The sequence below is a fragment of the Phacochoerus africanus genome, chromosome 1 (genome assembly GCF_016906955.1).
Source record: "Phacochoerus africanus isolate WHEZ1 chromosome 1, ROS_Pafr_v1, whole genome shotgun sequence".
Lineage (NCBI taxonomy): Eukaryota > Metazoa > Chordata > Mammalia > Artiodactyla > Suidae > Phacochoerus > Phacochoerus africanus.
In genome coordinates, this window is record NC_062544.1 from 53,978,555 (window position 1) to 53,992,977 (window position 14,423).

The 14,423-nt window shown below is 37.0% G+C and overlaps 1 protein-coding gene across 1 annotated transcript in view; it reads left to right on the forward strand.

Moving 5' to 3' along the window:
- The first annotated feature begins 499 nt into the window (after positions 1 to 499).
- Positions 500 to 14,423, forward strand: part of C6 (complement C6) — a 97,490-nt gene continuing 83,566 nt past the window's right edge. Inside the window, exons 1-2 of the mRNA XM_047766473.1 lie at positions 500 to 727; positions 7,672 to 7,730. The gene's annotated coding sequence lies outside the window, so the exon portion shown is untranslated. The remainder of the gene's footprint in view (positions 728 to 7,671; positions 7,731 to 14,423) is intronic.

Consider the following 14,423-nt stretch of genomic DNA (forward strand, 5'->3'; position numbering starts at 1 on the left):
AAATAATTTGAATTCATTATTGAGGCTCTTAAAATCAAATTTTGATAGATTGGTAAAAAAAAAAAGTGGCTTTTTATCAGATCATAAAAAGAATGAACACAACTAAAAGATCAGTCTCACTTCTCCAAGTGTTTGAAAAATGCCAAGAAATCAAGAAGCTCCTTGTTCTTGTATCACACACTATCCCATGTCTCAGAAGTTGAGTGTTTTGGTCATTGCAAAACTGTCTTTTATCATCACTTATTAAAAAAAAACAAGTATTTATCAGAGTTACCTACTTTAAGGAGTGACCTCCTGTGGTGTAAACCATGACAGTTGCATGTGTGTAGATGGGGGTTGGTGTTAGGGTTTTTCCTGTTTTTTTCCTTAATGCAGATGCCTATCTTAAGCTTTGATTGCCAAGGCATCTACTGAAGTAGATATGCTATCTCGAATAAACATTGCCAGTCACGTGACTAGGTTAAGAGCCAGCCCGCCTTCCCCACTAAGTCTCCTTTGTTAGGGGCCACTTTTTTCTGCTTCCCAAGCTTGAAATTCCCGCTCTTATGTTTTAAATTCACCAATAAAGAGTGAGCCCAGGAAACCCTAGGCTCCCTCCCTTGATCTGGATAAAGGAAGAAATCCAGGTGCTTACTTGCAGGCTCCCTCTCTCTCGCTCCCTCTGGCTCTCTTTCTGCCAGAGACCCTGCTGCACTGCCCCAGGTGTACAGTGAAATTTCCAGTTTCTGTAAGTAATAAACCTTTATTTTTTCCAAGTTTTCTGACGGCTTTTGCTGAAGGGCATCTTGTAGTCATAAGAACCACAAGCCTGGGTCCAGCCGCAACACTGGTAATTGATGGGCTCAGACTGACATGCAGCACCTCCTTCAACATTTTTCAATTCGTTTCTTTCATTATCCTCTCTACTTTGGCCACAGACCTAGTGATATGTAGAAGTGGGATCAGGAACTGCTGCGGTAAAAATGTTATGTATGTCCTATTAATGGCCTTGCTAGTTTTCTGAGCATTTGACTAAAACAATTCTCCTCTTAATGATACTGAGGGAGTTTGATATTTGTGTGATCCATACCACAAAGAGAGCATGCACGTTCTCTCTCACATTGCCTTTTACTCTTCTTAGCCTGTTGCTAAAAATTGGAGATGTTTGCATGCCCCAACACAGCATTTCTTCCTTTGCCTCACAGCCTCAGACCTAGCCAAGACCCCAATGATCTCTTACTTGGACTTCTTTCTTTATTCCATGCTTCAGGTATTGCCCTATGCTCAAATGATAACATCAGTACTGCCATTAGCTTTTCAGTAGTTTTCTGGAGCCTCACTATGCAGAATAAAATTTTTTCCTCCAAATATTTTGTCAGAACTATCTCAAGGGCCTTGCATCTTTCTTCATTTCTTTCACTGCCTCAATCATCAGCTCCTCACCATCTCGAAGATAAACAGTGTTCAATATAGCCCACTCAAAGCTCTCTCAAGAGCCATCCCTGAACCTTGGATGTCCTTTCTCAGCCTTTTTCAGTCCGTCTCGTAGACTGATCCTAGATGGTTCTACCTCAAGAAAGCTATCTTGATTTAGAAGCACAATTTCTAGCTTCCTCTCTCCACACTACCCTAGGAAATAGAGTAAATCATTTTTAGTAGATATTTAATTGATTTATTAATTTCTACAATTGCAAGTGGTTTAAGTAACTTAGAAATCAGGCAATATGTACCCTTGTCTTGTGAACAGGGTTCAGGGCTGCCGTTTGCTGGGATCTGTGGCTTGGGTTTATTCTGATTGCACAGAGCCATATCATAAAGTTGAGTATTTCTTTTGAAATTGTTTGAACTTGCAATTGTCTGAAAAATCACAAAATTTACCTTAGTTAAGGATCACTTGTTTCTGAGTAATAAAAATATATCAAAGTATCATAAACAAAAAAAAAATGTAATTTATTGAAAGCAATTCCTTCAAGGGAAGAAAGTGTAGCTGGGCCTCGTGAGGGACATTTACACTCTCTGGGCACTCCGCTTCATGTTCCCATTTCATTCTTTCTCTCTGCAGAAAGGCAGTCTCTGCTTCTCTTTGCATGTGACTTATAAGTGAGCTTCCTATTATACCTAACTAGAGTCTCTGAGTCCCAATCCCCAACCTTGAAACATGAAATCCAGTTGATTCATGCCCTCTTCCTGGCCCACTGGCCTTGTCCAGGAGGCAGAATCATGAGATCTGAACCAGCTCAACAGGTCCCACGGCATTTCATTTTCTGAGGTAAGAATGGACAAGTTTTCTGCAAGAAAGCATTGGAGCCGAAAAAAACAGAGGCAGAGAGAATGACTTGCAATTTTTGAAGATACCATATTTTAATAAATATTAAATAAATGCTTCTAAAAGGTGAAATAACTTGCATGTTTTTTTCTCTCTTCTGGGCAATAGATTGCAAATTTCAATTGCTATTTTTCAAAGGCAGGATTTTTTTTTCTGATTTGTTCACTGTTCAAGCACCTAGAATAATGCCTTGCAGTAAATGTTTGTTGGATGAGTGAATAAAAGGCTTTGGATAATGATAATGGTAGTAACTACACTGACTATGACTGAAAGACAAGGAAATAAGTGAATGAATATACAAGGGAGATTATGAATTCTGTGACAGATTTCTTTTTTTTTTGTCTTTTTTGTTGTTGTTGTTTTTGTTATTGTTGTTGTTGTTGTTGCTATTTCTTGGGCCGCTCCCGCGGCATATGGAGGTTCTCAGGCTAGGGGTTGAATGGGAGCTGTAGCCACCGGCCTACGCCAGAGCCACAGCAACGCGGGATCCGAGCCGCGTCTGCAACCTACACCACAGCTCACGGCAACGCCGGATCGTTAACCCACTGAGCAAGGCCAGGGGTTGAACCTGCAACTCATGGTTCCTAGTTGGATTCATTAACCACTGCGCCACGACGGGAACTCCTGTGACAGATTTCTTATAATTTTTAGTACTTCTCACATTCATTTTTCTAGCTAACTCCCATTTTTTTTCAACTAAAGTTCCTGAAAGAACTAACCCAACTTATTCATCTTTTTAAGTCTCAACATAATGTCTGGTATATAACAGGTGCCCAGTAAAAATTTGATGGATTAATTGGAATAAGCATATAGATAATATTATGCTTATGGCACTTTGAAAGGTATCTTGCAAGCCATAAAATGCTATCCAAATATTAGATTATTTTCATCATAGGAGCTTTAGGAAAATGCTATGTATTGAATGGCCATGTCCCTACAAAATTTATATGTTGAAATCTAATTCCTGTCAACTAAAAAATATATTCACAACTAAAAAATTGACAATATGTTTTATTCAGTGGACAAAACAGAGGACATAAACCTGGAGGCAGAATCTTAAGTGATCCTGAGAAAACTTCTTTGAGGAGGCTGGGGGAAGCTGGGATATATAAGAGTTTTGAAACAAAGGGCAGATAATAGAAACAAAATATTTCTGTTAATAATGGAAAACTAGATATCTCAAGTCAAGAAATGTAGCCATTTTCTAAATGCAAGGGAAGGTTCAAAGGTCTGGGCTCACTGAAATCATTCCTTTGATATGCACTTCAGTTCTCTGGGACCAGTACTCTGTGTTTTCACATCCTGAGTTTCCTCAGGACTCACCGTTGGGAGTGGCTGCTGTATGATGGCTGCTAGATGGCCCGTATTCTTTGCTTCCTTCTTGAGATTCCCTCAGTGCTCAATGGCTCCCCCTTGGAGGGGGCTGCAGTCACTGATGACTGACAGTCTTAGTTTACTGATAGGACAAACAATATTTTATTTCTCATCCCCAAAGTGAAAGATATTCAGAGGTGGAAACTTAGGAGAGTGATTAGCTCTTAAGAATGGAGACTCCATGAATGGGATTAGTGCCTTTATGAAAGATCTCGGAGAGCTCTCTAAACCCTTCCACTAAGTGAGGTTTTAGAGGTAAAGCAGCCACCTGTGAACCAGGAAGCAGGCTCTCATCAGAAATCCATTCTGCGGGTACCTAGATCTTGGACTTCACAACCTCCAGAATTGTGAGGAATAAATTTCTGATATTGATAAGTCACCTGGCCTATGGTATTTTTTGTTTCAGCAGCCCAAACAAGACAGAAAATTACCCTGTCAAAATAATGATGATAACAGCGGGCAACTGGAAGTCAAGGACCAAACTAGGAGGCTGACCCAAACTAGGAGGCTTAGGCAGGAACTACTTGATCTCAATCAGTTTTTCTGTTGCCTTTTCCAGAAGGCCCTGTATTGAAATACAATCCATGTTTCTCTGTAATGCTAGAAGGGGTAAAAACTTGCAGAGGTTTGAGATGTTTTATCTTAAAAAGTAGATATCTATTATATAGATGTCTATATGTTAAACTTGGTTTAGATTAGGAGCCTAACTAGCAGGTCATTTTGTTTGCATTCCAATGCATTACATAATGTCCAGGAAGCCAATAGAAGATTGAGAAGTGGTCATTCAGCTTAGCAATTAGGAGATTACTGACAGTCACTAAGAAAATAGTTCTTGTATGCTTGTTGTATTTATAACCTAGATTGCAAAGAGTGACATTAAAAAGGAGTAGATGGCAAGAAATTAAATGTAGTGAACTTAAACTATTCTAATAATTTTAGCAGCAAAAGAAAAAAGATCATGGTAGCCTGAGGTCCAAAGCAAACTTCTATTTCCTCCATTTGAGATTTTTGATATATGATTCTCCAAGTGAAGTAATTTAATTTGCAATTTCACTTTGTCTACTCACACACTGACTGACAAAGTACACTCTAAAGGGCTTGTGAAGTAGATGGGATCATTAGTCTTGGCTCTAATGAGAAATTGTAGTATTTTTGCAATGATGATAAGTTGGCATGTGAGTAGCATATGAAAAAGCTTTCAGATGGTCAGCAGCTTCCACTGTTCATTATTTTATGTTTGGGGTTATTTTCTTGGCAGAAAATACCGTTTGGCTGTGAATCTATCTTCATTAGGAGAGGAATAAAGATTTTAACAGAATACATATTCTCCTTCTGGAAAAATGATCATTGCTCCATCTTAACTTTTCACTTCCTGGTTCTAATTTCCTCCCACATCTTTCTGTTCCTTTACAATTAAAGTCTTTTCTACTGGTCAGTCTACATTTAAACGTACTAGCAGATTTCTACTTTATGAAAATACAGAGTATTTTGCATGCAAAGTTAGTCCATGTCATCAGCCAACACTTTAGAAAGTCTGCATTTGCTTAAAAAGCTCTTGGGAACTTCATAGTATGCTTTGTTTCTCAGTAGCATTCATCGAGGTACTATTTAGGGAGCACTCATATTCTTACAGAGAGGCAGACCTAAACATAACTGTACACAAGCATTCCGTTCCTAGCCCAGGGACAAACAGCCATTCATCATCCCAAGTAAGACTATTTATTTCTGCTTCCAAGGCCAACAGGACATTGTGGTTATATTGATCAGAAGAGAAATCTCTCCCTTTGGGGTGGGTGGGTTCAGAAAATTCTTTCTGTAAGGGGCCAGATAGTAAATATTTTTGGCTTGACATGCTATATAGTCTCTGTTGGAATTACCCAGCCCTACTATTGTAGTGCAAAAGCAACCATAGAAAATATCTGATCGTGTGACTTTATTCCAATAAAACTTTATTAATAAAACAGGCATCAGGGTAGATTCACCTCATTAGCTGTAGTTTGCCAACCCCTGCTCTAGAATGGACCTTGGTGGTCCATTTAACCATCCATGAGGACCCAAAATGGGAATCCAAATACATCATTGAAAAGATATTGATTCTCCTTTGATGCCAAGTTATTTCTAGTATTTGGGTCACAGACATTGGCACTCTATCTCAAGAATTCCTCTCTGTCGCCTTCAACCCTTTCCACCTGTGTTTTTCCTGTGCCATGCCACACATCCTTTTCATTTCTCTGTCTTCCTCATAGTCCACATTAATGAAAACCCTGCTTAGCCTCATCCTACTGTCCTGACTCTCTCCTCTTCAGAGTCCAACTTTTAGTGTTTCTCCTTAGCCCCAAATACCATCTGTGACTTCAGATTTCTTAAGCAAAAGAAAAACTATCCGAAGCAAAAATTATCAGGAGAAAATAAACAAATTAGATTACATTAAAATAAAGATTCTTTCACTTTGCTGTCAACCTGAAGCGAATATAACATTGTAAATCAAATAAACCACAATAATTAAAAAAAATAAGATTCTCTCTTCAATCAAAGACACTACAGATAGAACTAACACACAGGTTACAGACTGAGAGAAGAGATCTGCAAAATTTAAATCTTACAAGACACTAATGTCTAGAGTGTGGGGTACACCTGAAAATTGACAACAAATGTAAAGAAGCACAACAGAAAAATAATCAACAAACATCAATGGTTAGTTCACAGGTAGAAAGAAGGTCTGGTGAGAATGTGATCTGAATTCACTATTGATCAGAGAATTGCTACTTAAACAACCCTAAAACACCACCTTACATGTATCAGAAATAATATAAGCAGGAATGGCTAACAAAAAAATGCTAGCTAGAAGTCCTGTCTGGTAAGAGTGTAAACACATATCACTTTTTTCCTGAATAGCGATTCAGAAATCTTTAGAAATTTTTTCACAGGTTCACAAGGAAAGAGTACATTGTGTTTATAATTACAAGGACTTGAAGGCAACAACATTTCATGCTGAGAGAGTGGATAAATTCAATGTAGTTGATACAAGGAATGTCTGTGTTCCAGCAGGTTTACACTGAATAAGCCCCAGAAGCATAAAGTTGAATGAAAAAAGTAAAAAATCAAATAAAATTTTTTGCAGAATACCATTTGTGTAAATTACGAAAACATGGAAAATGAGACTTTGTATTTTTAGGATATAAACACATATATCTAAATAATCATATGTAAGGACAAATAGGGAATACACTAACACATGTAACTAATATGGGGAAAGAAATGAAACAAGATCTTGGGGGGAAATAGTGAAATGAAAGATCTTGAGCAGATTAATGACAGTATGATTCTAGAAACCGTGGAATGTGATAAATCCTATGCATATAAATCTTTTAAAAAATATGTGTTGCAATATTATATATGTATGTTATATGTATGTATATATATATATTCCTTTGTATGTGTATACTTACACAGAGAGACACATATACATACATATTATATGACTAGAAGTATTTACTCTAAATATTTATACTGGTTTTTCTGTTTATGAAAAATGATTTTACTTTCCTCTTCATACTTCTCCACATTTTCTAAATCTTTCTTAATAGATATTACATAATCAGAGAGCATCTATATATAGTTTTTAATTAAATGGACAAATTCCTAAAGGGGAAGGTGATTTTAAGCAATTTATTTTAAAAGGTTTTAAAAATAGAATCAGAAGTTTCTTTTCTCTTCAGTAGTAATACCTTTCACAACATTCCTTGAATGGGAAAATCACTGAAAAAACCAGGACCCTGTGAAACATCTCACTCTCAGAGTTTCAGGATTATTGCTGATCGAAGTAATCATTTGCAAAGTCCAGGGTTTCCACAGAATATTTATTTTGACAACACTCTAGCTCTTGTTAGATTGCTGGGACATGACCTTGGGTTAGCTAGCAGTGGGGAAAAAAGACTTGTTTGGATTATCCTATAAACTCTCTTCATTGTGAATATCTATTATTTTCTTAGCCATTTGCAGATTAGTTCCCTGGATACCACAAACTGGATACCAGAAATTCTCTTTAAAGGTGAGTGACATAATGATTTCATTTGTTATCTTAATACTTCAAAATCGTAGATCATGTTTCCAACAAACCCTTTCATGCCTGAAAACACATAACTCAAATTAGAGCCACTTGCCTATTTTTTTTAAAAAATAAAAGATTTTGCTTAAATCTCAAAACCAAAAAATTTGTACCTCTTAAAGAAATGTCTTTTCAGAGAGATGTCTTGGTGAGATCAAGTTTTTCTTTGAGCTAAATGACCATTACAAGCCAAGCAAACATACCCTTTAGCCAAAAACTAGTCATGTGCCTGTGCTCACCAGCCTACCCTGTCCGTGGTAAAGATAATTTCTTGAGCTTCTGGAGCAGGTACAGAAGGAAAAAATAAGAAATAAGAGATTCAAAATATTTACAAGATGATGGAAAGGAGGATCCTACAGTTGGGAACAAACTAGAGAATCTTCTGAACCTGCCAGGTAAGATGTGCTGACCTGCCTTGGAAACAAATCATTCATGAGAGTCAAGGACATGGGAAGGTAACAGGTCAGAATAAAATGGATTTCACTCTACTCTATAATCCCTTAAATGCCTACAAAGCCATCTTCAGTGGTTCAACGGGATCCCTAATTTTTAGAGTTTAAGGGGATGTCAATTATAAGAAAATTGCAGAATTGCTGCTCTTCTACCATGGTACTGAAGTGGAAGATTTTTTTTCTACATATCATTCTTTATTCACTGAACATTTTGTTGTTGTTGTTGCAAGTTTGTATGAAAACTATGTGGTAATGGGTAAAACGCCCACATGTAGTTTTAGATCTCTCCAAAATGCCTAAGGATCTTGAAAATTAATAAGAAACAATATTAAATGCTGGGCTATGATAATAAAAAAAAGGTAAGAGAAATAATTACCTTTATTTGAATGAAAATTATTATTTCAACATAAGACATTTTTTCCTTATATCAATAAAAGACTGTAAAAGGAGAAGCTATCAATTAGCTCTTTTATTAGCATCTCCTCAAATAAGAAGCTTTGGCATTACCATCTTCATTTATAGCATTTATACTGTTCCAAACTGCCTCAGAACAGTATAGCCAAAAAGAGAACAGAATATTTTAGAAGAGTTCTATTCTTGCAGCTTTTGATGATTATTGGAATAAAATCCATCTATTCTTTTCAAGCTTTTGAAAGTTAAAACAGATAGTGTCTGCTGAGAATTGAGAATCGATAATTTCTTATAATTCGACTTCTTCCAATCATTTATATGCTGATTCCACAAAATACTTTAAGAATTCATTTTCTCTACAATTGAATTATTCTGGAAGATATTTATCTCTTCAAAATTTAATTTAAAAAAATAAACAACAAAAACCCCTCTGTTTAGGTTTCCTTGCTGAAGCAGTTCCTGTATGAGAAGATCCCAACTGGGGGTGGTGGGGATGGGGTGGTCTGTCTAGGGATTAACAGAGAAACTTCACATTGTTTCAGAGCCTCCACTCCCCAGGGCCCTGAAGCCAGTGAAAATCTACCAATCTGATCTTGGATCTGATGTTTAGGATTCTTTGTTTTGAACATAGCCTAATTTCTAGGGACACTCTTGGAACACTCACTGGGTCACTCTTGTCTATGGTTCTGGGCTGCTGAAGAAAACTAGGAAAGGTCAACACACCAGGGAACTAAAATTAACAGGCAAGCACAGCGATCTTAAAGCAGCCTCTCATTTCTATGATTGAAATAGCCTACGGCTGTAGCAGCTTATATAGGAGCTGGATTTAAAAAAGCTTGGATAAAAATCGTGGTGAGCATCTTCAGTTTCTATCTACCCTCCCCAGCCAGTGATAATGGATTCTATTTCTCTTTATCTCACACAATGCTATGCGACACACAATGGATACTCAAATATGTGCTGATTCTGTTTTAAATTGAAAGATATATTCAGCCACATGTCAGTGGATTTGGTTGCTTTGATTCTGACATTTTTCTCTGAGTTTGTAGGAGAATTTTAAAATGCTAAGTGACATAACAGAAAAAGGGAAATACCGTATGATATCACTTATAGGTGGAATCTAAAATATGATGCAAATGAACTTATTTACAAAACAGAAACAGACTCATAGACACAGAAAACAAAGTTAGGCTACCAAGAGGTGAGAGAGATAAGTTAGGAGTTTGGGATTAGCAGATACAGACTACTATATATAAGACAGATAAATAACAAAGTTCTATTTTATAGCGCAGGGAACTATATTCAACATCCTGTGATAAACCATAATGGAAAAGAATATGAAAAAGAATACATATATGTATATGTATAATTGATTCACTTTGCTGTACACTAACACAACTTTGTAATTCAACTACATTTCAATAAAAATTTTAAAGATTTTGGAGTTCTCTTGTTGCAGCAGGTAAAGGATCTGCCATTGTCACTTCAATGGCTCAGACGGCTGCTGTAGCCTGGGTTCAGTTCCTGGCTGGGGAAAGTCTGCATGCTGCAGGTACAACCAAAAAAAATAATAATAATTAAATTAAAATAATAAATGCTTACTGATTAATTATGAAGAAATGCTCTGATTTGTTAGCATATTGGATAAACAATTCTCATATCTGATCTCATACTCTTGGCTTGAATGAAGATTTTTAAAATAATGAACCTCATTTTTTTAATTGAAGTATCCTTTCATCCAAATAAAAGGCATAGAGTAAACACATTAAAATATAATTTTAAATCTCACCCTCTGAAATATTCAAGGGAGTTATGTTTCAGTAGGGCAATTTGGCAAAATCCATCCGTCTTTTAAAATTCATAGCATTTGACTGAGCCATTCTAGTGCTAGGAATATAGTTGCTGGTCCCATGGATATACTATAAAAGCATGATAAAATGAAATACGAAGATGTTTATTGCAGTGTGTGTATACTAAATGTCTATAGGTAGAATAATGGTTAAATTCAGAACAATACATCCATATGGCATAAAACTATGCAGTCATTAAAAAGAATGAAGTAGATACACATCAATTAATATGAAAATATCTTTCAAGTATACTGTGAGGTGGAAAAAAAGTACAGAGTAGTAGATAGCATACATCCTCTTTTTGTGTATATGTTTTTAAAAACATGCATACATATATATGTGTAAGGTGATGTATGGAAGAATTTTCCCTCCATTTGCTACCTATAAAAAGAGAAAACTGATTATGTGTAGGGAGAGGTTCTGGCTACAAGTAGAAGAGAACTCATGCCTTACATTTTTCTTTCTGTTCTGTTCAAAATTTTCAAGTATAGGCAGGTATCACATATATTTTTTTTCCTTTTTAGGGCCGCACTAGTGGCATTTGGAGGTTCCCAGGCTAGGGGTTCAAATTGCAGCTGTAGGAGTTCCCGTCGTGACGCAGTGGTTAACGAATCTGACTAGGAACCATGAGGTTGCGGGTTCGGTCCCTGCCCTTGCTCAGTGGGTTAATGGTCTGGCGTTGCCGTGAGCTGTGGTGTAGGTTGCAGATGCGGCTCGGATCCTGCGTTGCTGTGGCTCTGGCGTAGGCCGGTGGCTACAGCTCTGATTGGACCCCTAGCCTGGGAACCTCCATATGCCGCGGGAGCGGCCCAAGAAATAGCAACAACAACAACAACAACAATAACAACAACAACAACAGACAAAAGACAAAAGACAAAAAAAAAATTGCAGTTGTAACCACTGGCCTATGCCACAGCCACAGCAACGCCAGATTCTTAACCCACTGAGCGAGGCCAGGGATTGAACTTGCATCCTCATAGATGCTAGTCAGATTCATTTCTGCTGAGTCACAATGGGAACTCTCACTTGTATTTTTTTAATGTCAGCAGTTTTCTGGTTGGTTACATAATTCACCATCTTAATTTTCTTCTTCATATATTTCTATATATTTTAGAACACAACAAATATCAAATAAGAGGCAAATGAAATATATTACATGTGTTCTAAAAATAAATCTAAATCTCAAGAGATCTAGGTTTTATTTCAATCAACTGTTATAACAAACTTGATATAAACCAGTTATGATACAACCACTTTTGCTTAAAACAATGGATGACAATTGAACAGACAAATTAATTTCTAGTCTATGAGACATCCTTAATCTGGCAGAACTTTAAAGAATAATATTATAGAAGTGCTCTAATTGTGAACTTAAATGACTTTATTTGGATTTCATCAAAACTCATTTCTAAACTGTCTCCTAGACTCAATTCCACAACATTTATTCAGTATACACTATGCTTGCTCTCATTCTTCTAAATGTCTGGGTGGTGGATTTCCAGGCATCTAGAACAAAACAGACAAAAAAAAGACCAAATGTCACGGTGTTTACATTCTAGTGAAGAAGGAGAAAAAGAAGAGAAGATATTTATTTAAACTATGTATAATTTATATATTAGGAAGGTATGTATAACAGATAAAAAGCAATGGAGGGGTACAGGAAACACTAGCGGGAAATTGCAATTGCAAAAAACACAGGGCTCTGATTTTATTTGTAAGACGAAAAACAACTAAAGCCATATCTCTAAATTATTTGGAAAATAAATAGCCTTATTTAACATCAAAACGGAGTTCCCCTAAGCCGGGATGTAGGTCTCAGATGCAGCTTGGATCCCATGTTGCCGTGTCTGTGGCATGGGCCAAGGGCTGCAGCTCTGATTCAACCCCTAGCCTGAGAACTTCCATAGGTTGAGGATACGGCCCTAAAAAGACCAAAAAAAAAAAAAAATCAAAACATATTTTCAATTTTCACATGATTCTTGCTATAATTTGAGAAGCCCCTAATTTTGAAAAATTCATGACCAAGAGCTACAGTTAAATTTGTAACACTGACTCGTCACTACTATTTTGAAAAGCTAATATTTACTGAGCAATGATTCTATGCCAAGGATTTTCCTAAGAACTTTACATGATTTTCCTTCTTTTTGGAACCCTAACAATGAAGAAGTAAAGGCATTATTTTAATTTCATGGATAGTAAAACTGAGACACAGAGAAATTAGGTGAATGTCATTCAACTTTAAATGAAGTTACTGTACTGATTGCAGCAGCATTTTGTATATATATTTAACAGTGTTTCAGGTTTGTTAAAGATACAAAAATCAAAATGGCAATATCGGGGGCAGATATGGTTTTGCAAATTCCATTCAATAACTCAGAGATCCTCAAGGCGCCACAGCACGTGGAGAACTACCAGTCAGACTTCTCTCTGGCATTCAGCCACATCTGAATAAGCCCGCTTGTAGTCTGGGTGGTGGATTTCCAGGCGTCTAGATGCTCCAGTAACACTCATTAGTGTCATCAGAAATCCAGTGAAGGGATGCATCTCATTCAAGAATGAAGAGTCTCAAGCTGTTACTTATCATGTCCCTCAACATCATTGAACCTGCCTCCGTCTCATCATCTATAAACTGCAGGCATTTAACCTGGTTTCAAAGATCCATTCCAGCTCTAAACGTCTGTGACCCTGAAATTAAAAATAGTTAAACATTGAACTCTCTTTAACAAGCTTCCAAGATGCCAGGAAACTCAATAGAGCTTCAAAAAGTAAGGTTCCAAACTCCTTCCCCAGGCCCAGAAAAGTATGGCAAAACTGAAAGGCAGTATTAGTATTTGCAAGTACTTCCCACACAAAATGAGCAGTTGTTTTGAAAAGGACAAGATTATATAAAATTTTCCATTTTTTTGGAGTTCCCATTGTGACTCAGTGAAAATGAACCTGACTAGCATCCATGAGGACACAGGTTCGATCCCTGGCCTCGCTCAGTTGAAGATCCAGGTTGCCATGAACTGTGGTGCAGGCTGCAGCCGTGGCTCAGATCTGGTATTGATATGGCTGTGGCATAGGCCAGAGGCTATAGCTCCAACTGGACCCCTAGCCTGGGAACCTCCACTGGCCCTAAGAAAAGACCGAAAAAAAAAAAAATTCCTACAAATGTATAAAAAAAATAAGATAAAAAAAATTTTCATTTTGGAATGAAATGAGTTTTATGCTCTATACTTTGTCTTATAGCCTATTGCTAACAGTTCAGAGAAACTTACTAGTACTGGAATTATAACTCCAGGACTGCTCACCATAAAAATCTTTAGAAATAGAGTGCATACCCATGAGCATGTGAATTTATAGGTGTTAACTTGCCTTAAGGAAGGCAAGATTTTTTTTTTTCCCACTGTACAGCAAGGGGATCAAGTTATCCTTACAGTATACATTACAATTACATTTTTTTTTTCCCCACACTTTGTTCTGTTGCAACATGAGTATCTAGACAAAGTTCTCAATGCTATTCAGCAGGATCTCCTTGTAAATCTATTCTAAGTTGTGTCTGATAAGCCCAAGCTCCCGATCCCTCCCACTCCCTCCCCCTCCCATCAGGCAGCCACAAGTCTTTTCTCCAAGTCCATGATTTTCTTTTCTGAGGAAAGGTTCATTTTTGCTGGATATTAGATTCCAGTTATAAGTGATATCCTATGGTATTTGTCTTTATCTTTCTGGCTCATTTCACTCAGTAGGAGATTCTCTAGTTCCATCCATGTTGCTGCAAATGGCATTATGTCATTCTTTTTTATGGCTGAGTAGTATTCCATTGTGTATATATACCACCTCTTCCGAATCCAATCCTCTGTCGATGGACATTTGGGTTGTTTCCATGTCCTGGCTATTGTGAATAGTGCTGCAATGAACATGCGGGTGCACGTGTCTCTTTT